Raw genomic sequence first — 21371 nt, 5'->3', positions numbered from 1 at the left:
GTCAGCCCTTCAGGGTCGGCCTCAGATGCAGAGAGGTGCCTTGTCCACATTCACACTCTTCACAGAGCATAAAAGACTGGTATAAAAACTCCACCACGTCAGCCCAATGTGGGACACTCTTACAAGCAATAAATACTCACTCCACATACCCCACCCAATTGGCTGAGGCTTTATCAGGCTTGCATTGCATTCCAACTTCTTCCCCTGCCCAACTTTGCTTCTGTCCCTTCCTTTCACATGTGTTGATCCCTAAGAAACATCCTACATACCAGACTCCCTCTTGACACCTGATTCCAGAGAAACCAGAATACTTAAATAATGAACAAACTAAACTATTCCTAGTCTTTTGAGGAATCTCCATTCTCCACAGTGGCTGCACCAAGCTGCATTCCCACCAGCAGTGTAGGAGGGTTCCCCTTTCTCCACAGCCTCTCCAGCGTTTGTCATTTGTGGACTTTTGAATGACGGCCATTCTGACTGGTGTGAAGTGATATGCCATATGACCCAGTAATCCTGCTCCTGGGCATATATCCAGAAGGAACCCTAATTCAAAAGGACACCTGCACCCCAATGTTTATAGCAGCACTATTTACAATAGCCAAGACATGGAAACAGCCTAAATGTCCATCAACAGATGACTGGATAAAGAAGATGTGGTATATTTATACAATGGAATACTACTCAGCCATAAAAACTGACAACATAACACCATTTGCAGCAACATGGATGTCTCTGGAGAATGTCATTCTAAGTGAAGTAAGCCAGAAAGAGAAAGAAAAATACCATATGAGATCACTCATATGTGGAATCTAAAAAAAAAAAAAAAAAAAAGAACATAAATACAAAACAGAAATAGACTTAACATAGAATACAAACTTACAAACTTGTGATTGCCAAGGGGGCGGAGGGTGGAAAAGGACAGACCAGGATTTCAAAATCTGTAGATACTGACAGGTGTATGCAGAATAGATAAACAAGATTATACGGTATAGCACAGGAAAATATATACAAGATCTTGTGGTAGTTCACAGCGAAAAAAATGTGACAATGAATATATGTATGTTTAAGTATAACTGAAAAATTGTGCTCTACACTGGAAATTGACACAAGATTGTAAAATGACTATAACTCAGTAAAAAAATGTTTAAAAAATAAAATAAAAAAATAAAAATAAATAATTAAATAACGAACAAACTGATTACTCCTTATGTAACTGAAACTTAAGACTCACATTTGAAGTACTACAATTTTTGTCCTGTCTTCTTAGTTATTTTGAAATTAGTTACATCAGGTTAACTCAGGTAACGAGTATAGAGCTCAGGTCCCCGTACAAAGAAAGCCTTCATTTCTACAAAGAACTTGCTCCTCCTCCTTCAACATAAACCCTACATAGAGCCCAACACCAGTAGTTACAGGAAAAGAAGCCTCAAGTACTATTTTCTGATAGAGTTGGAAAATGTGTTTTCTTTGGTCCAAAAGTTTCAGGTTCCAACTTTTTAACATTTAAACATTTTGAGAAACTTCCAAGGATTGCTCCAAGGTAACAGGCTCTCTGAACATTACAATTTGCAGTTCCCACAGCACTGAAATAAGGGTTCCTATTGCACTTCTAAAGCTTTTTCACCAAAGCACCCCAACTGCAGAAAAACAAGTAAACATGAAAATGAATACCTTCCCACCACCTTCCAGAATCTTGACAGACAGTAAGATGTTATAGCAGTTTTAGCTGGGATTTTGTATGTTCTTATAAATTCTCTTAATCCAAACAAGTTTTGCACTCTACTTCATCATATACAATATCTGTTTTATAAGAAAAATGTGAAAGTGCTTCTTCCTCACAATAAAATAAAAATGATAAATTAGATAGATATATTATACTGACTTAGCAACTGAATAGGGCAAAGCATATAGCAGTTTGATAGGCATGGCCACACAACATACTAATTTATATCCATTAATCACCCTTCATTGTTATCTATGAAAACAGTGAAATAAAAATGCCCCACTAAAACCTTGTGCTTCACCATTAAATGCTTATGCTTCTATATGAAAAGGCACAGGCTTTTAAAAATGTTAAGACAATAACCTCCTAAAATGTTTTAACTTGCAATAAGCAAATTATATTTTAAGTTGGATTATATTGAAATTTAATCTAATGCCAAATCTCCATACAATCCAAACTACCATGATATGATTTAATGCTACATGAAATTTTATATGCTACTTAATAATTCCTTTCTAATACAATATGCAGCTATTATTGTTACTCTCAATCTAAAAAATAAAAGCATGATACCTACTTTAAAAATAGTTGCTTTCAGGGGGAGGGTATAGCTCAGTGGTAGAGTGCTTGCTTAGCATGCATGAGATCCTGGGTTCAATCCCCAATAGCTCTATTAAAATAATAATAATAATAATAACAAAAATAAATTAACCTAATTATCTCCCCTACCCCCAAAAAATAGTTTCTTCATGAAAACATGTAGTATATATAGCTGCACTCAGAGAAATCAACTTAATGATTGTATTTTTTAAAATTTACCTTTAGCTGTTGGACTCCTATTTTGAGGATAAAAAGTAAATGCAATTTACAGCCAAGATTCTAATAGTCACACACTGAAACCCCTTACCCTCATATTTGTGAAAGATTGAGGAAAAAAAAAATACCCTGCTATAGAAGGGGAAAAATCCAGATAGCACAGGCAACCATCTGATCTAATGAGTCATCAGTCTCTCCCACACACTGCAGAACACTGCAGTGGCAAATCCCAACAGCAGAGGCTCGCTTTTGTTCCTTCCATTTTACAAGGTCTCCTCCAAACTGCTACTGGTTAATGCATTATACCTAGTAATTTCACTATTCCAGGAATGTTTTTACTACCAATGTTGGATGATAGAGCTGCTAGAGTCAAGAGTGACGTGTCATATAAAAGCTAAATACCAAGATTCCAAGACAATATTTATTTACACACAAAATTCTTCATTGACACAGGGGCACTTCTTTGACAATGAAGTATTGTTTTAACGTAACACTTGAAAAAAATACATTCTATCCAATTGATTGAAGACTGTCTTTGGAAATAACAGATTTTTTTTTTAAGATGAAGAATCTAGTTGGTCAAAAGCAAATACTTGTTTTCACACATAATTTACCTATGGAAATGCATCATGATCTGTTTAATATTTTTATGCTTGTTATAAATTATAACAAAAGTATAGAATAGGCAGAATTCCAGGAAATAACATTACCTTATATTTATATAGTACTAAATCATTTTGTGAAGCACTTTCCTATTCATTTTATTTACTCTACCTACCTAGCAACACCGTTAGAGAGGCTTATGTGGCAGATTACTGATTAGCGTAACTAGTTCCCAATTTTTATCTTGCTAGCAAAACCCTAAATTGGTTCAAATTTTGGTAAGCTTTCAAGGTAATTCCAGTTCCCTTGCCAATGAATGGTTTGGAAATGAGCATGTCATGATATTCTGACCAATAAACAGTAAGGTAAAGTCTGTTGGGGAGCCTCTGGGAACGATTTATTTGCTTTTTCAAAAGATACAGGCCATGAGAAATACCTTTTCCATCGTGACTGGGTCATCTGCATGGGACATGCAGCCACCGTGAGATCCTAAAGAAAGCAAATCTAAGCCGATAGGCCACCTTGCTAAGGATGGCAAAACTGAAAGACAGAAAGCATCTGGGTTCTTGTTGCCTTTACGAGTCCACTGAATTAGCCAACATAACAAAAAAGGAAAGGGTTTCAAGAATAAATATTTTTATATACTATACATATTTCATACTGCTATTTTTTTAAATGGATAGACCAAAAGGTTAAGAATACAGGCAAACATAAGGCCATTACTTAAATAGTTCACAAAAATTACTGAGATGGACTACAAGGAAATGTGCAGACAAAAGGGGGAATCAGCGTAGGGAAGTACAGAAAAATCACAGGTGGCAAACTGGACTAACAGAATCAGGAAAAATCTATTCCTAAAAGAATAAAAATTTTTGAGGGCACATACACCTCTTCATTTATCAAAATAAAGGCATTTCTGTAAAAGAAATAGTAAAGATAAAAGTTATAGTGGACAATTAAGTGGGGGCTAGAATTCAAATCATATCAGCCACATATGCTTATGGCTTGTTGACAAGCTTAGCCATAAACAGTTTTGATAGCATTCCTAGAAGCAAACAATCACAGATTCCTTCCACTTCAAATTTTTATAAATAAAACTGAACTATACTGAGTGTGACAATCCAAAGTTTTAACCGGAATAACAAAATACTGTGTTTAGTGTATAAGTTCTATGGTATGAGTTTACAGGCTCGAAGCCTATGACCAATGGTAGAACTGTCATATGAACAGACTCAAGTATCCCTGCCTTCAAGGAGTATATGTATTGTTTTCTTACTCCCTTCCCTCCATGTAGGATAGAGCCTTGCACAGCAGTAACTCAATAAAATGTTCTGAAATTAGGAATAAATAATATCAACTACTGCTTGTTAAGCATATATCACATTCCAAGCATTATAACAAACACATCTCATTTAACCCTTAAAAACAGTCCTATGAGGCAAGTGTTTGATTGGGAAACAGGTTTTGAGACTTAAGCAATCCACTCAAGATTAGAGCTTTGGCACAAAGAAGCCCAAATTTAGTCTGATTTTAACATATAAACTTTTACGAATGTATGTATATGTTCGTAATAGATGCATGACTGGGACATTATGCTGTACACCAGAAACTGACACATTGTAACTGACTGTACTTCAATTAAAAAAATTAGCTTTTAATAACAAATAATTCAGAAGACTTTATTTTAGCCAGTAGCTTTAACCTTCATTACCTTAAAAAAAAAAAAAGATGCCTCTTTTCTATTATTAACTGACTACATTACAGTGACAAATGATAATATGCAGGCAAAAGGGAAGAGATGAAAAAAGATGACGTAACAGATCATCGACAAACTAAAGCGGAAGTAGAGAAACAACTATGAATTGACTGTTCCTAAAATATCTATCTCCTAAAAAACCAAGATTTTTCAATAACAACACATAACGCTGTATTTTATTAATGCCTACATTTATAACACAAACATAAATAACTGATTATAATAGTAAAAACATATATAAATTTAATTGCAAAGTTAATGGGCAAATTTGGGACTAATACGAATATTACTGAAAACAGATTCAACACAATTTTGCTATAGGGAATAGCAGTGGAAAATTTCTATTTAATATACTATCATAAATTTGGAATAATGAAGTTATCTAAAACAGTATCTCAGTGAGAAATTCTTATTTTTCTTATTTCTTAGATAAAACTTACAGAAGAGTTAAAAGTTATAGTGAAGCTAACATTAATACCCATAAGACTTTTGTGTGAACTTTTAGAATATTTCTTGATTGCAGGTTACAAAGAAAAAATGAGTCACTGATTTTATATCTTAACTTACCAAGAATGTAGGTAGTCAAATGATACAAACAATAAAGAAAATAAGCATTTGTTATATACTTTTCCTTAGGATTTATTTTCAGAAGCAGTATTTTTAATTTTTACATTTTGCTAGTATACTTTCATTCACTTTAACTCACCGACTAGGTGAAGCCAAGGTAAGGCAACCAACTAAGGATCCATAAGGGTACTCTTACGCTGCTGTCTCACAGGAGCAACCCCTACACACACTCTCCTACCTAGAAATAATACCATATTTCATCTAATCTAAGATACTATCAGTAATATCATACTCTTCTATTTGATGTACTATGAAGAAAAGAGCCAACAAACTAAACTAAAGCATCACCCTAAATAGGTTCACCACCAACTCAGGAATTCATGAAATCTTTGCAATAAAAATATGACGTAAAGCATAAACTGAGGATGAAAGAGGAAAAGAATCCTGATTAATATAGGTGAAAAAACACTTCACAATGCGGATTTTAAGTTATAACTTCAGTCAAAAGTGCACAGATGTTTTCAATTTAGAGGGCAAGACATTTGCCTTTCAACATGTTTGCCTAGTATTCTATGATTAATAACCAGGATTTATTTAACTGAATTGGCTGTAGGGAGAGAAGGACTTAATTACAGATGGAGGTTTTCAATAGTATGGTTTGCTAAGGAATTAACTTCCAGTTTCCCCTGGAATGCACTCATAGCCTTCAATATTGCACCTCTCTAGCACTTGCCACTGCTGTAATTAAAAATCTGTGAACAGAATTTTTCAATGTTTGTCTCTACTGTAAGTGTGAGGAAAACAGGGACCATATTTGCTTTGTTCAATGAGCACCACAATTAGATAGTAAAGCGCCTTGACACACAGCAGGACTATTATTAAATATCGCTTAGTGACAGTACTGGTAAAGGTGTGTGGGAAACAGGCATTCACATTCACTGAGTGATAATTGATACAACCCCTCTGAAGGGCACTAAATACACATTTCGGCCTAATGCCCAATGGCCAAGATTTTAAAAATCAGTATTTACCTGAGGTCAAAGCTGAAGCCAAATATTACCACCACAGAATGACCTTCTGATATAAAAGAAGAAAAATATGTGTTAAAAGTTATAAATGTTATAGTTTTAGTGGTTGTTTTGTTTGACATTATGAGTGCTAGTGCACCAAATAATTCTACAAAGAATAGATAAAATCTTATTCCTATTATTCCACCTGTTACTATTATTTTAAATTTTACAAACAAATATTAGCACAAAAAGGCTATACAACCGCACACATAAATGGAAAACTGATTCCTGATATAAGTGAAAAGGCAATTTAGTGGAGAAAATACAGTTGGTGGTAGATCAAGTTGATATATAAATGCGAAAAGGGTACTTCAATCCATATCTTGCACCATATACAAAATAAATAGGCATGGATGGCAGACCAAAATGTAAAACCTAAAACTATAAAACTTTCTTGTGAGCCAAGACATGGAAACAGCCTAAATGTCCATCAACAGACAACTGGATAAAGAAGATGTGGTATATTTATACAATGGAATACTACTCAGCCATAAAAACCGACAACATAATGCCATTTGCAGCAACATGGATGCTCCTAGAGAATGTCATTTTAAGTGAAGTAAGCCAGAAAGAGAAAGAAAAATACCATATGAGATCGCTCATATGTGGAATCTAAAAACAAACAAACAAAGCATAAATACAAAACAGAAATAGACTCACAGACATAGAATACAAACTTGTGGTTGCCAAGGGGGCAGGGGGTGGGAAGGGATAGACTGGGATTTCAAAATTGTAGAATAGATAAACAAGATTATACTGTATAGCACAGGGAAATATATACAAGATCTTATGGAAGCTCACAGAGAAAAAAAAAATGTGACAATGAATATATATATGTTCATGTACAACTGAAAAATTGTGCTCTACACTGGAATTTGACACAACATTGTAAAATGATTATAAATCAATAAAGAAATGTTAAAAAAAAACTTTCTTGTGACCTTGGATTAAGTAGATTTATTGGATACGAACACTAGAAAGCACAATCCATAAGAGAACAAATTGGAAAATTATACTTCATAAAAATTACTTCTGCTCTTTAGAATAGAACAGAAAGACAAGTAACAGACTGGGAGAAAATATTTGTAAAGCACACGTCTGATAAATGACTTAGATCTAGAATATAAAACGGACTCTCAAAACTCAATAAGAAAACAACATAATTAAAATGATGGGCGGGCAGGTGGCATAGCTCAGTGGTAGAACACATGCTTATTTAGCATTCATGAGATCATGGGTTCAACCTTTAGTACCTCCATCAAAAGAAATCAAAATCAAAACAAACAAACAAATAAGAAAAAAATAAAAATAAAATGATGGGCGAATGATCTGAACATATACTTCACCAAAGAAGATATATTACGGATGGCAAAAAAATACATGAAAAATAAGTAAGTACATGCTTAACACCATTAGGAAAACGCAAATGAAAACCACAATTAAATGCCACTCCACACCTAGTAGAATGGCTAAAATTTTAAAATACTGACCATAGGAAGTGTTGGTAAGGACGCAGAACTAGAACTCTCATATACTGCTGCTAGGAATGTAAAATACACAACCACTGTGGAAAACAATGTGGCAGTTTCTTACAAAGTTAAACATGCACCTACCATACGATCCAGTCATTCTACTCCTCAGTATTTACCCACGAGAAATGAAAGCTTATATCCCAAGACTTTTAAGACTGTTCAAAGCAGTTTTATTCATAATAGCCAAAAAGTAGAAACACAATGCAAATATCCATCAATAAGTGAAGGGATAAACAAATTGTGGTATTTTTGGTTTACAGTGAATACACATTGCTGAGTGCAGAAATAAAAAAGAAATGCATCACTGAAACATGTAAAAGGCAGACCACTCCAAAAAAGAGTTCCATTTATACAAAATTCTAAAAAATGCAAACTAACCTATAGTGATAGAAAACAAATCAGTGGTTCCTTGGGGACGGGTAGTGGGGCGGTATAGAAGGTAGGGATGAGGCATGAGGAAACTTCTTTTGGGGGTGGATGGATACGTTCACTATACTGACAGTTTCACAAGTATCTACACATACATCAAAACATCAAACAGCACACCTGAAATATATGTGATTACGTCAATTATGCCTCCATAAAACTTCTTTTAAAAAAGGACAAAGTATTGACAATATGAATCCTATAAAGGCATAATGCTTACACCGAACACATCGCATTTTCTTTTTACTTGTCAACTAATAGTTATAAAAGATTATATGGCTTATGAGACTAATGGAGAATCTTAACCCTAGTAGCACTGTAAGGGGAACCATTGAAAACAACCAAACCGGTTTTTGCCTGTTTGTTTAGAATGAACTTATGTGGCTCCTGACAAGGCTGTGTGGGCACCTTCTTGTCCGGTCAAGTTCAGCAAATCCTGGGAATTTCCACAGTCCCTTATTAGTTCAGGAGTATACTAGTCAGATATGCCTCTAAAGTACTTACTCATCTATGTTTCAGAACAGGGCTTAATGGCAGTATCTTGGGTGAGGATTTAGGAAAATCTTAACCCTATCTTGAGTGAACTTTTGAGCCATGAGGCAAAGAAGGGTCTGTCGCCCAAGACTCAAGCTAAGTAATATTTTGGATATCAAAGTTGCTATGGTTCAGTGATTCATTTGGAAGGTGAAGGTAGAGAAATAGTTATTGTCTGTTGTTTCATACCACTCTTATCTGAGGTAGAAATAACTCATGATAAAGAATTAACAGTCCGTTTGTCTTTTCCTATTCATAGGGACCTCCCCCACTCTCCTTATCCAACAGTATCTTTGCATGAGGATGCGATCATATTTAAAATACACACATACACACCACTGAACAATAGCAGGTACTATAAATCTGCATTCAAGCACTGTAGGTGTACCAAGTTGGGACTTGAGCATTCTGCATTTTAAGTGTTTGCTTTGGATCACATTGAAGACTTTGGTATCAATTAGCCTGTTCTTTGGATTAATAAGAGATATTTTTCCCTTTCTTGAAACAGTGAAAAAATAGAGAAAACTGAACAGAAGTATGTTATATTCAAAATAATTTGTGCATGTTGTAGCTCTAGTAAAGCCCCTCACTGCCTAATTCTGCATTACCTAAGACTAGGACTCATAGAGTGACAACCCATTTTTCACATGAAAAGATAGTTATTCCTACATTTGACTAGCTATCAAATTCTCAATGTTCATATTAGTTGGCAATCTGATTCCCTATTTACTATTTGAAAGTTCTAACATAATTGTTTTGGTACATTAAAATCAGCGATTTCCACAATTATTAACAATTGTAGCATTTCACTCCTCCAATAATTTACATTCAAACTTCAATTGATAAGAATTTCAATGCATGAATCACATAAAGAGTACTTTGAGTTATATCTAGACTGCTTACCGTTATTTGAAAGTAACAAAAAGTCATGACATTTGTCAAACTTATTCTTATACTGACCTGTTTCAATGATTAGATATGATGGTAAACTATGATATTACATGATAGCAGATAACACATAATCTAGGGATGAAAGAAATGTTATAGGCATTCAGCTATTCAGCTTACCAAAGACTTAAGATAAATGGCAGATTTTTGCTAAATACTGAGGACAAATCTGACCTTCAGGGTATCACTAAATTGGAGAATAATTTGGCACCAAAATTCAAAATGTACAAAATCCTTTGGATCCAGCTGTTTCATTTCTAGAAATTTACTTTATGTATACAACATGTCCTATTAACAAAATATCTATTACAGCACTGTTTCTTATAGTAAAAGATTGGAATGTCCATTAACTTACATACTTCACAGTTAAATGGAGACTACATAGTTAAGTAACTCGTGGCAGTATGAGAGAATATATGTATATATACACACACACATTCAGAGGTATTAAGATAGTTATCTGTGGAAAGAGACTCTGTGGGTTCAAATCCAAAGTCCTGTTACTCATGAACTGTGTGTAACTGTTGGGCATTTAAACATGCCATGCCTAAATTGTCTCATTTGTTAAATAAGGATAAAAAAAACCTATCTCATAAAGTTATTGTGATCCTTCTATGAATTAATTTAAATAAAGTATTAAGAAAAGTGTCTGAAACAGTAGTAAACTCTCAATAAATGTTACATATGATGATGATGGTATATTAGTACTATTGAATATTAGACTATTATTAAAAAAGAATAAGGTATCTTTAACCATATCAATGTGGAAAAATCTCCAAGGTAACACTGTTAAGCGAAAAATGTAAGGTCTAGAATGACATGAAGAAATGCTACTTTTGTGAACAAATATATGGGGAAAAAAGAGTAAGGATGGAGAGAGGGAAAAAACATACACATGAATGAATACATAATTTTTACTATGTTTGTACAGGTATTATCCATTCAACTTAATTAGAAATTAAAAAAAAAACCCCAGTTAAAAAAATGGGCAGAAGTGAATCTTTCCAAAGAGAAAATGCAGATGGCCAATAGGCACATGAAAAGATGCTCATTGTCACTAATCATCAGGGAAATACAAATCAAAACCACAGTCAGGGGGGAAAGGTATAGCTCAGTGGTAGAATGCATACTTAGCATGCTGGAGGTCCTCGGTTCAATTTCAAGCACCTCCATTAGATAAATATACAAACAAAACTAATTAGCTCCCACCCCACCCCACCCAAAAAAACCACAGTGATATGTCACCTCACACCTGTCAGAAAGGCTATCAGTAAAAAGTCTGCAAGTAATAAATGCTGGAGAGGATGTGGAGAAAAGGGTACCTTGTACAGTTAGTGGGAATATAAACTGGTACAGCCAGTGTGGAAAACAGTATGGAGGTTTCTCAAAAAAAAAAAAAAAAAAAAAAAGAACTACTATATACTCAGCAATTCCACTCCTGGGTATATAGCTGGAAAAAAAAAACCCCCACTAATCTGAAAGATACATGCACCCCAATGTTCATAGCAGCATTATTTACAATGGCCAAGGTATGGAAGCAATCTAAGTGTCCATCAACAGATGAATGGATAAAGAAGATGTGATACACACACACACACACACACACACACACACACACACACAAAATGGAATACTACAAAGCCATAAAAGGAATGAAATTTTGCCATATGCAGCAATATGGATGGACTTGGAGGGCATTAAGCTAAGTGACATAAGTCGACAGAGAAAGACAAATACTATAATAAATCACTTATATGCAGAATCTAAAAAAAAAACAAACTAGTGAATAAAACAAAACAGATGCAGACTCACAGATATAGAGAATAAACTAGCGGTTATCAGTGGAGAAGAGAAAAGGGGGAGGGGCAACATAGGGGTAGGAGAAAAACAAAGGTTATTATAGGATTATATGAAATCATGTGTGTGAAGCTTGAAAATTGTAAAGCAAAAAAAAAAAAAAAAAAGAAAGAAAATACTGAGTGATTCAATGAGTGCTAAAACAATTAAGCCAAGTGATAAATTATATAATTAACTGAGCAAAGAACATAGTAACTAAATATTTATATAGTTTTTATTATGTACCAGTTACTCCTCTAATCACTTATTCATTTAATACTGACAACACTTAATGAAATAAATATACTCTTAATATCCTTATTTTAAAGGTGAGAAAAACGTAATACAGAAAGATAAAAGGAACTTCCCCGAAGTCACACTGCTAGGAAGTAGCAGAGCCAGGATTTGAGCCAGACAGTCTGACTCCAGTGCCTACACCCCTAACCTCTGTGCTTGCTATGTTGCTTCTCTAAAATTACTTTTTATTTACATATACTCAAACTTTTGTCAAAAAGAATTTGTACATTCCTCAAAAAATTAAAAATAGAACTACCATATGATTCAGTAATTCCACTCTTGTGTATTTATTTGAAGAAAACAAAATCACTAATTAGAAAAGATACATGCACCCCACTGTGTTTACTGCAGTATTATTTACAATTGCTAAGATAAGGAAGCACCCTAAGTGCCTACCAATAGATGAATGAATAAAGATAATGTGGTGTAGGCATAAAATGGAGTATTACTCAAGACATAAAAAAGAACGAAATCTTGCCATTTGCAACAACGTGGATGACCCAGAGGGTATTAGTGAAATCAGTTAGACAGAGAAAGACAAATACTATATGATTTCACATATAGGTAGAATCTAAAAAACAAAACAAATGATCAAACATCACCAAACAGAAACAGAGTCATAAATAGAGAGGACAAACAGGTGGTTGCCAGAGTGAAGGGGACTCGGGGAGGAAAGAAATAGGTGGGAGAGATTAAGAGGTACAAACTTCTAGTTGCAGAAGAAATCAGTCATAGGTATAAAATGTACAGTGTGGGGAATATAGTCAATAAGTATGTAGTATCTTTGCAGGGTGACATAACTAGACTTGTGATTATTTTGAAATGTACAGAAATATTGAATCAGTATGTTGTGTAGCAGGAACTAAATTAGTATTTGTTGTAGGTCAATTATACTTCAAAAACAAATAAATTCATATAAAAAGAGATTAGATTTGTGCTTACCAGAGGTAGGAGAGCAGGGGGAGGAGTAACTGGATGAAGGTGGTCAAAACATAGAAACTTCCAGTTATAATATAAATAAGTACTAGGGATATAATGTATAACATGATAAATATAATTAACACTGCTGAATATTATACATGCATGTTGTTAAGAGAGTAAATCCTAAGAGTTCTCATCACAATGAAAAAAACTTTTTTTTTAAATTTTGTTAATTTGTACCAAATGAGACAATGGATGTCGCTAAATTTATTGTGGTACTCATTCTATAATGTATGTATGTCAAATCATTATGCCCTACACCTTAAACTTATACAATGCTGTATGTCAATTATATCTCAAAAAAACTGGAAGAAAAAAATTTGTACAGTTTATAATAAAGAACATATTCATATAATTAAGTTAATAAAATTGGTAAGGAAAAGGGGAAAACAAAAAAATCAACATAAGAAAACAAATACAGATGCTTTAAACATCCAACAAATCTCACTCTACAGCACCTGCCATTTTCTATTTTGGCTTTGACTGATATATTAACTTCAGATTCTTAAAAGGACTGAAATCAAGTATTAAATAACTACAAATACTTTAAACTTTGCTTCTTCAAAGGCATTCTTATTTGACGCTTTCTTAAGGAGAGTTACTCTTGTATCTGATTTTTTTATTAACCAAACTCAAATGTGAGCTTTTCCTTGTACTGACTATCATGAGAAGTCAGGTGACAGACTCCATACTTGCACAATATGCTCTATAACTCTCAGACAGAAAGCACTTCTGGAGGACTTAATACTCACACCAGAGATACAATTTGTAACCCTATCTGGTAATGCCTATCACTTTCCTGTACATTTTTAGTGATAATTTCTTATTGGGTTATCACATACACAAAAATAAGGAGAATTTACGGAATTATTGGGGTAATTTATACAGTTTCCCCTCAGATACCTAAGGAATCAAAACAAAAAAATTCCAGACAATTGCCATTTCTAGCCATTTCAAATGGAACTTTTCCTTTTGTTAATTCCTTCTTTGACCTATCAGATCTTTTCTTTTTAAAAAGGTAGTATTGGTTTTTTTTCTAATTAGAGAAACACTACTACATGTTCATTGTAAAAATAAAAACTCATAATATAGAAAAGGGTTAAGAAAATAAAAATTACCTGAAATGCCCATCCATGAACTGAGATAACCACTAAACATTTTGATGACTAGTCTTTCCTGTAATTTGTCTTGTACAGATTGGCATAAACATGTAGTTTTACACGCACACATTACTGTGGACACCCCTGTCTTTTTTCTTTTTCTCTTTTGCTTATTTCCTCCTTCCAATGTTGACAATCATACAGGCATATACAAAACTCATGGTGTTTTTCAACTGTTTTACAAAAATGGAATCTCATTCTATACATTTCTCTAAACTCTGCCTTTCTCACTTAAGATAAGTGATGGAAATTCTTTTATTTGGAAATCCTTTTGATTCACTAGCATCAATTTAACTCCTACTTTTAACTGACTTCAAAAACATTCTATAATATGCCTGTGCTATAAGTTACATATCAAAACCCCTATTGACAGGCATTCCTTTTGTTCCCAGGTTTTTGCTACTACAAACAATGCTGCAATCAACATTTATGTGAACACTTACTTACTAGTGTTTTTATTTCTAAGGAAAGAGTCCAACAGAGTGGGATTGCTGGATACAATATGTTTTTTCAGTATTAACAGATATTGCCTGACTGTATACTAAAAAACTAACAATTTACATCTCCACTAGCTTAATTTTTGCTAATCAGAAAAGAATATTTCATTGTTAGTATATTGATTACTAGCGGAGTTATACATCTTTTCATAAGTTTGTGGAATGTTTGGATATCTCTTCTTGAAGTTCTGGTCATGTTTTACCCATTTTTCTACTGTGTGCACTTTTCCTTAATATGTAATAGTTCTTACAAATGTTAACTCCATATCTGTTATACATATTTCAAATATTTTTTCATTCTGTTTTTTGTCCTTTATTTTTGCCATTGAAAAATTCTTCATTTCTATGTAGTTTCATATATCTAAGTTTACTTTTACGACTTTTAGATTTCCTATGTCAGCTTAAAAGGTCATTACTACGTCTAGAGGGTGTATGTAGAAAAATTTTAGGAGTTAATATTTTTATTGTTTAAAATATTTAGGCTTTTAATCCATCTGAAATTGGTTTCTGCATATGCTGCAAAGTACTGGCTCAATTTAATTTTCTTCTAGACAGACAAGTTGCATCAGTTATATTTATTATAGATGTGCCTTTTTTCCCATGGGATTAAAATATGTATCACTTTACCATGTATTAAATTCCTTTATATGCTGGGATTTACTTCTGCTTTTTAAAATTCTGCTGCACTGACGTAGGCCTAAAAATAAATCTGCACTTAAAAAATTAAATAACTTTTTCAATTATCTGGATAAGTCAAAATTTTCCACTTAATAAGTCAGAAACACAAATACCATATGATATCACTTATATGTGGAATCTAAAATATGACACAAATGAGCTTATTTATGAAACACAAACAGATTGACAGACATAGAAAAACAATTTATGGTTACCAAAGGGGAAAGGGGTCAGGGGAGGAATAAATTAGGAGTTCGGGATTAGCAGATACAAACTACTATATATACAACAGATACACAAGGTCCTACTGTACAGCACAGTAAATTAAATTCAATATCCTGTAATAAACCATAATGGAAAAGAATATGAAAAGTAATACGTATATATATGTATAACTGAATCACTTTACTATATACTAGACACTAACACAACATTGTAAATCCACTATACTTCAATTAAGACACACACAAAATTTTTCACTTAAGACATCCAAGTAATTAAGAAGAAATCATTATTTAAATGCCTTAATTCTCCACATCAAATAAAATTTTTGCTGCCCAAGCAACGACTAGTGATTGTAGGAACTCAAATATATAGAAAGTATAGTAATAAATTTTAAATCTTTCTTTAATTTCCTAATCTAGAGATAATTCCTTATTTTCATGCATTTCTGTTCATCTTTTCAATATGCATATACAATTATTTCTACATATATAGTTTTTGTATCATTTGTATGCATTAACCATTTTATTTTCAATGAAGTGAGTTTAATTATTTTTCAGAAAATAAAACATAGCATGTTGTTGATGTAACTTTTAAAAGGTTTATCAACAAAAGAACAATAGTTTCAACAGATAGCATTAAGATTCAAAACTGAAATTTTTATCGTAGTAGCTAGCCATAAGAGTGACACCAAAAAAAAGCAAGCAAAAAAACATAACTTAAATCTGAAAATATCTATGAAATATCATCAATTTTTAAAACCTAATTGCAGTTGTGAAATTTATTAAACAGAGCTAACTATGAACAAATATAAAGAGGAGTTTCAAATAATCATTAAATAATTTTATTCACAGTAGTGAGTAATTTTAAAGATGGCTTTAATAGTTTGAAGTAAAAACAAACATTTATTACTATGAAAATATATATTTATTTCAGCTGTCTTTACTACATATATATTATGTACATACTATATATACATAAAAGAATACACTTATAAAAACCAGTCACTTTCAGTCCACAACAGGAAAAAAGAAAATAAACTTTTAAAGTCTCTAAGAAAGAAATTAAATGGAAAACATGGTTGCTGATCACAATTTATTTCATTACAATCAAAAACAACATTAAAGAGAATATTCAATAATCTCTTAATAAAATTTTTCCTTAGAACAAATGAGTAATCTATTTTTTCAGGGTAAGGTGAAAAATAAACTCATGATAGTTATACTTCGGTTACTGTTTAATTTACTGATATTTTCCATTACAAAACCACTAATTGTTGTGAATCATCAATCTAGGAAAGGAAAAATTTTACTCTAGTTCACATCTCTGCTGTGTTCTCTATATTCCTACATCTACTCCAAATGAGGAAAAAATAAGATATAAAAATATTTAAAATAAAAGGCAAAAATTTTAAACATGAGCATAAACTCAAAAGTCCCTACTATACATTGTACCTACTCAGTACAATTTTAATATATTTTTATAGTCCACTGTATACAGGAATATTAATTAGAAATAGAATACCCCCTTAAATTGATTCCACATATTAACGATCATAAGATTTGGAAAATCTTTATATAGGAAATATTAAGTCACTGCAGTTACCAAGATAATAGGCTTTATGTTGGTATTCTCGGCACCTATTAATAAATCTGTTTTAGAATCTTTACTAGAAGGTATATTTTTCTTGCTGTTTTTTTTTCTAACAGCCTCATTTCAAATTCTACCCCATTCTGCATACACCAAACTTGTTGCTCAACTTTATAGGATTATCTAAAAGTCTCCTTTAGAAATTCAATATATAAAATCAAATTAGATATCAGTAAAGTTAATTTTTTACATGTACGTTGTATGTACTAGGCCCTCTGCATTCATAATCTAATTTAATAGTACCTATGGAATAGACTTAAACTTAAGGAAATATTTTAGATTAAGTAAATTGTCCAAGGTCACACAACTTAAATAAGTGGTAAAACCAGAACTTGAACCCAGGTTTACAGGATTATGAAATCTACTCTTAAAGTCTGCAATATGTTGCTTTACATTTAAATAACACTAAGTATTTAAAATACTTTCATAGGGATTATCTAGGGTTTATTTCACTTGCAATCACAATATCCTTGACAGGAAGGTTCCTCAGTATCAAATCCTAAACCGTCAACCCCAACTTTACTTAAAAGAGCAGGTAGTTAAAGTGGCAGTGCTAAATGATGGTCTTCTGACTTTTAGTCTAGTGCTATATCACGTGTAGCCTATTCAGAGCCACATTTTTCATTAAATACAACTCATTCCTCTTTTCTTCCCTTCCATATCATCCAAACATGCTGCAAACATGTATATGAACATACATGTTATGAAAATAAGTTGGTCAGTAGAATTTTTTAAAAGTAGTTTAATCTCCCTGCCCAATTGTCAAACATTCATTCAATAATTTATTGAGTGCCTACCAGGTACTTCAGAATTGTGGTGTTAAAGATGTAACAGTAAAGACACTGTCCTTGAATTGCTAGGAGCTTTATAGTTTACTAAGGAACAGCCCAGCAAATAGTAATTAAATACAATCTGCCAGAAGAGAAAATAGAGAAACAGAAAATACTGCGTAATAGTCTACAGGACTGAGTAGCTAGTTGTGTGCACAATGGAAGAAAGCATTCTTGGTGGTGGCCATAATCTATAAAGGCAGTGACAGAGAAAAAACCTAAGAATAAGCACATAAGAGGTGTCAGAGACCTAACACAGAAACATTTGTGTGTCACTTAATGATGGAATACATCACAATTCCCTAATGAATGTTAAGATTTCTACATGTAATACTCATAAACTGATAAAGCTAGCCTCAGAAATGGCTTCTGAGCTTCAAATCACTTGTTTGTGTGTGCAAATTGTATATAATGTCAAAGCTCTTTTTCAAATTCAACTTTAGTAGTAATTTAGTCATAAATTCCCACTGCCAATCTTCCAAATTCCATCAGTGGTTAAATTATTGCTTTTGTAAGTTCTCTAAAATAAGGGAAATTGTGAAGTAAAACTGCAAACTCATTCATCCTCTTTCATATTGATATTTTCCCCTCTAGTACTCCATCCTTTTTAGCTGGTTTTTCTCTATCCCATTTTAGTCTCACCCAGAAAGGACTGGTTTGGATTTCAAGGACACTTAAAGAATTCCTCTTATTGGTGGAATGTCACCTGAGCAATAAGGTAACACTGCTTATGTTCTTCTCTCCTCCAGAGATCAGGGAACCTCACACTGGAATAAATTAAGGGATAAAACTATATTTATATTGGTAGTAGGCATGGATACATAGATATATCAATAGATTAGTGCTATTGTCCAATATAAGTCATATGTATAAAATACTAAAATTATAAATTATAAATAGTAGTCTTCTCTATTAGGAAAGCAAGAAAGACCTCAAAGATTATATTTTCTAGTAAGGAGTATCCATAGGCTAGTTTTTTCTATTTGGAACTTATTATAAAATATTTTGTTAAATTGCTCTTACTCTAGAATTTTAATTTCCCCTTAATAAGAACAGTCTATTGTAGAGAATTTGGAAGATACAGAACAACAAAAATCACACCCACCAAAGATAATGATTCCAATTTCCTCATTTTTCGGCTTTTTAATGGATTCTTTCAATCACACTGGCTAGAAAACTACAAGGCTTATCTAAGAATACGATTTTTCAGACCAAGAAAAAGTATAACTTAAATTTTAAAAATAAAATTTGTAATTTCTGTAAGGACTTCCAATTTAAAAGAACCAAGGGACTTTCAGAGTTTGCAGTATAAATAAAAGAGTTTAACCTCAAACAGAAAAACACTCTTCCCTAAAGCACATTGTTTGGGGTCAAAACACTGGTTACTATATTACCTATGAAATGGGAGCACACTGGATTGGGCAAAAACCTAAACAACATAATTTCTATGTTTTCACAAAATACTTTTCATCAAAATCTGAACAGGTCACCTGGAGGTTTACAAATGGGGAAAGCTAAGGAGGGATACAAATGCTACTTAATATAAATTTACCACTGGTCAAGGAATTGATTGAGAGTGGCAATTAAGTAGGATTTTAGGGAGAAACGGCAAAAGAGGATGTCAAAGGCCAAAAATATGAAGTCAACAATATCTCGACTTAACCTCCTTACCTTTAAGTTTACCGTCAAATACATTTGGTTTAACTATTTTTCCAGCCCAATTAATTTCTGAAGAATCACTTCCCTTTCAGGGAAGTCACTTTTCGTAAGGTAGCCTGGGTCTCCGGCAGATCGTGACATCGCAATACCATCTTTCAGCACCTCCCCATTCAAACGAGACTGTCGCATTACCAATATCGCCTATTTTGAACCTAGTGTATCTTTATTCTTTTAACTGTCCTCTCCCTTCCTGCACCATAAAATCAGGTAAGAGAAAGATAAAAGGCCCCCTTATATCCTTCCAGTTCCATCCAAAGCTTATGAACATCTATAAAACGCCTCTTGTAGGGATGTCAGATAAAAACTCAGAATTACTGAGAATGCACATTCGGAAGCAAGCTTTACAATGACTCCGCAGTGAGGGCCACATCAGTGACATTCTCTCCCAAGCCTGTCTCACAGGAGACGCCTCTGCCTCCAGGGTTTTTCCTATCTCCCCGCTCCCCAGCCCTAGGCTGAAGGTAAAGACCGTGCAAGGCCTTCATCAAAGAATGGGCTTTGGGAATTGAGACCAGGAGGCTACTGCAGACCACAAGGAATGCCTGAAACCAAGCCCACTATCCGAAGCCCCAAAGACTCCGAATAGGAAGCCATAATGGCCGCACTCACCCCCAACCCCAGAAAAGGTGTACATCTCAAATCCCTAGGTTGTAGGGGCGACCACAGTGGGGAGCAGGTCAAGAGAACTGAAGAAATGAGCTCCTCGCCAGTGCAGGATGACAGCGGGGAGGAAACCTCGGACAGCAGAGGCCAACGTTCACACTCTCCCTTCTCTTCCTCCTCCCACCTCTTCCATCCCCACTAGCCGCCGGTTACCGGTCGCTGCTCACCTGCCGGGGCGCGAGATGCAGAAACTGTACCGATCACAGACCCAGAGGCTCTGTCACAGCGGGAGGGGAAGTCTTCAGCTGCAGAGGGGGGCGGGCCTAGACAGTCACGTGACATCGAGCTCCGCCCTGTGCTCCCCAGCCGGGCTCGCTGCATCGTGGGGGCCTGTATTTTTGCGGATTGTTTGAACATTAATTTCCTTGCGATTAGATTTTAGGAAAAAAACAAATACGTTCACAAAGATTATGTTGTAAAGAGCAATGCAGAACGCGTGGGTGCAATGGGTTAAAGTGCATTGCTAAGGAAGTGACGTACACGCCAAGATCTAGGGACCGGAAATGGCGATGGAGTTCCGTCCCCTTGGGGCCCGCCGGTAAAATCCCAGGCTTAAAGGTTTGAGGCAGTCACGTGATACCAGAATTTGAAACGTGCTGGACGGAAGCCAAGTTATCCGACCAAGTGTTATTAAGTTTATTTGTATTAAAATCACCTCATTTACTTAAGTCTTCCACAGACTTCTTTACAATTAGAAGAACCAGCTTTATAAAATTTTATTAGGAAGACAGGAGCGTTTGAAGGTCATTCTGGAGACTACCAATTGGGAAGAACTGGGTCGGGGAAGACTGATCTTGTAGAAGTGGGAGAGGAAAGGGAGGGGTGGAAAAATCCGGATTTTACCGCCAGGGCCTACCGGGCCA

At 34.0% G+C, this 21371-nt stretch overlaps 1 protein-coding gene across 2 annotated transcripts in view; it reads right to left on the bottom strand.

Annotated features, from left to right (window-relative positions):
- ATP6V1A (ATPase H+ transporting V1 subunit A) overlaps positions 1-20821 on the bottom strand; it is a 53046-nt gene extending 32225 nt beyond the window's left edge. The window contains exon 1 of one of the 2 annotated variants that reach the window (XM_006174465.3): positions 20676-20821. The gene's annotated coding sequence lies outside the window, so the exon portion shown is untranslated. Of the gene's footprint in view, positions 1-6496; positions 6520-20675 lie in introns of those variants that run through there. The other variant, XM_032479332.1, reaches the window with a different exon arrangement.
- Between the last annotated feature and the right edge of the window lie 550 nt (positions 20822-21371).

This window comes from Camelus ferus, chromosome 1 (assembly GCF_009834535.1).
Source record: "Camelus ferus isolate YT-003-E chromosome 1, BCGSAC_Cfer_1.0, whole genome shotgun sequence".
NCBI lineage: Eukaryota > Metazoa > Chordata > Mammalia > Artiodactyla > Camelidae > Camelus > Camelus ferus.
The sequence above is the reverse complement of the archived record's forward strand: the minus strand, read 5'-3'. Positions and strand labels throughout refer to the sequence as shown.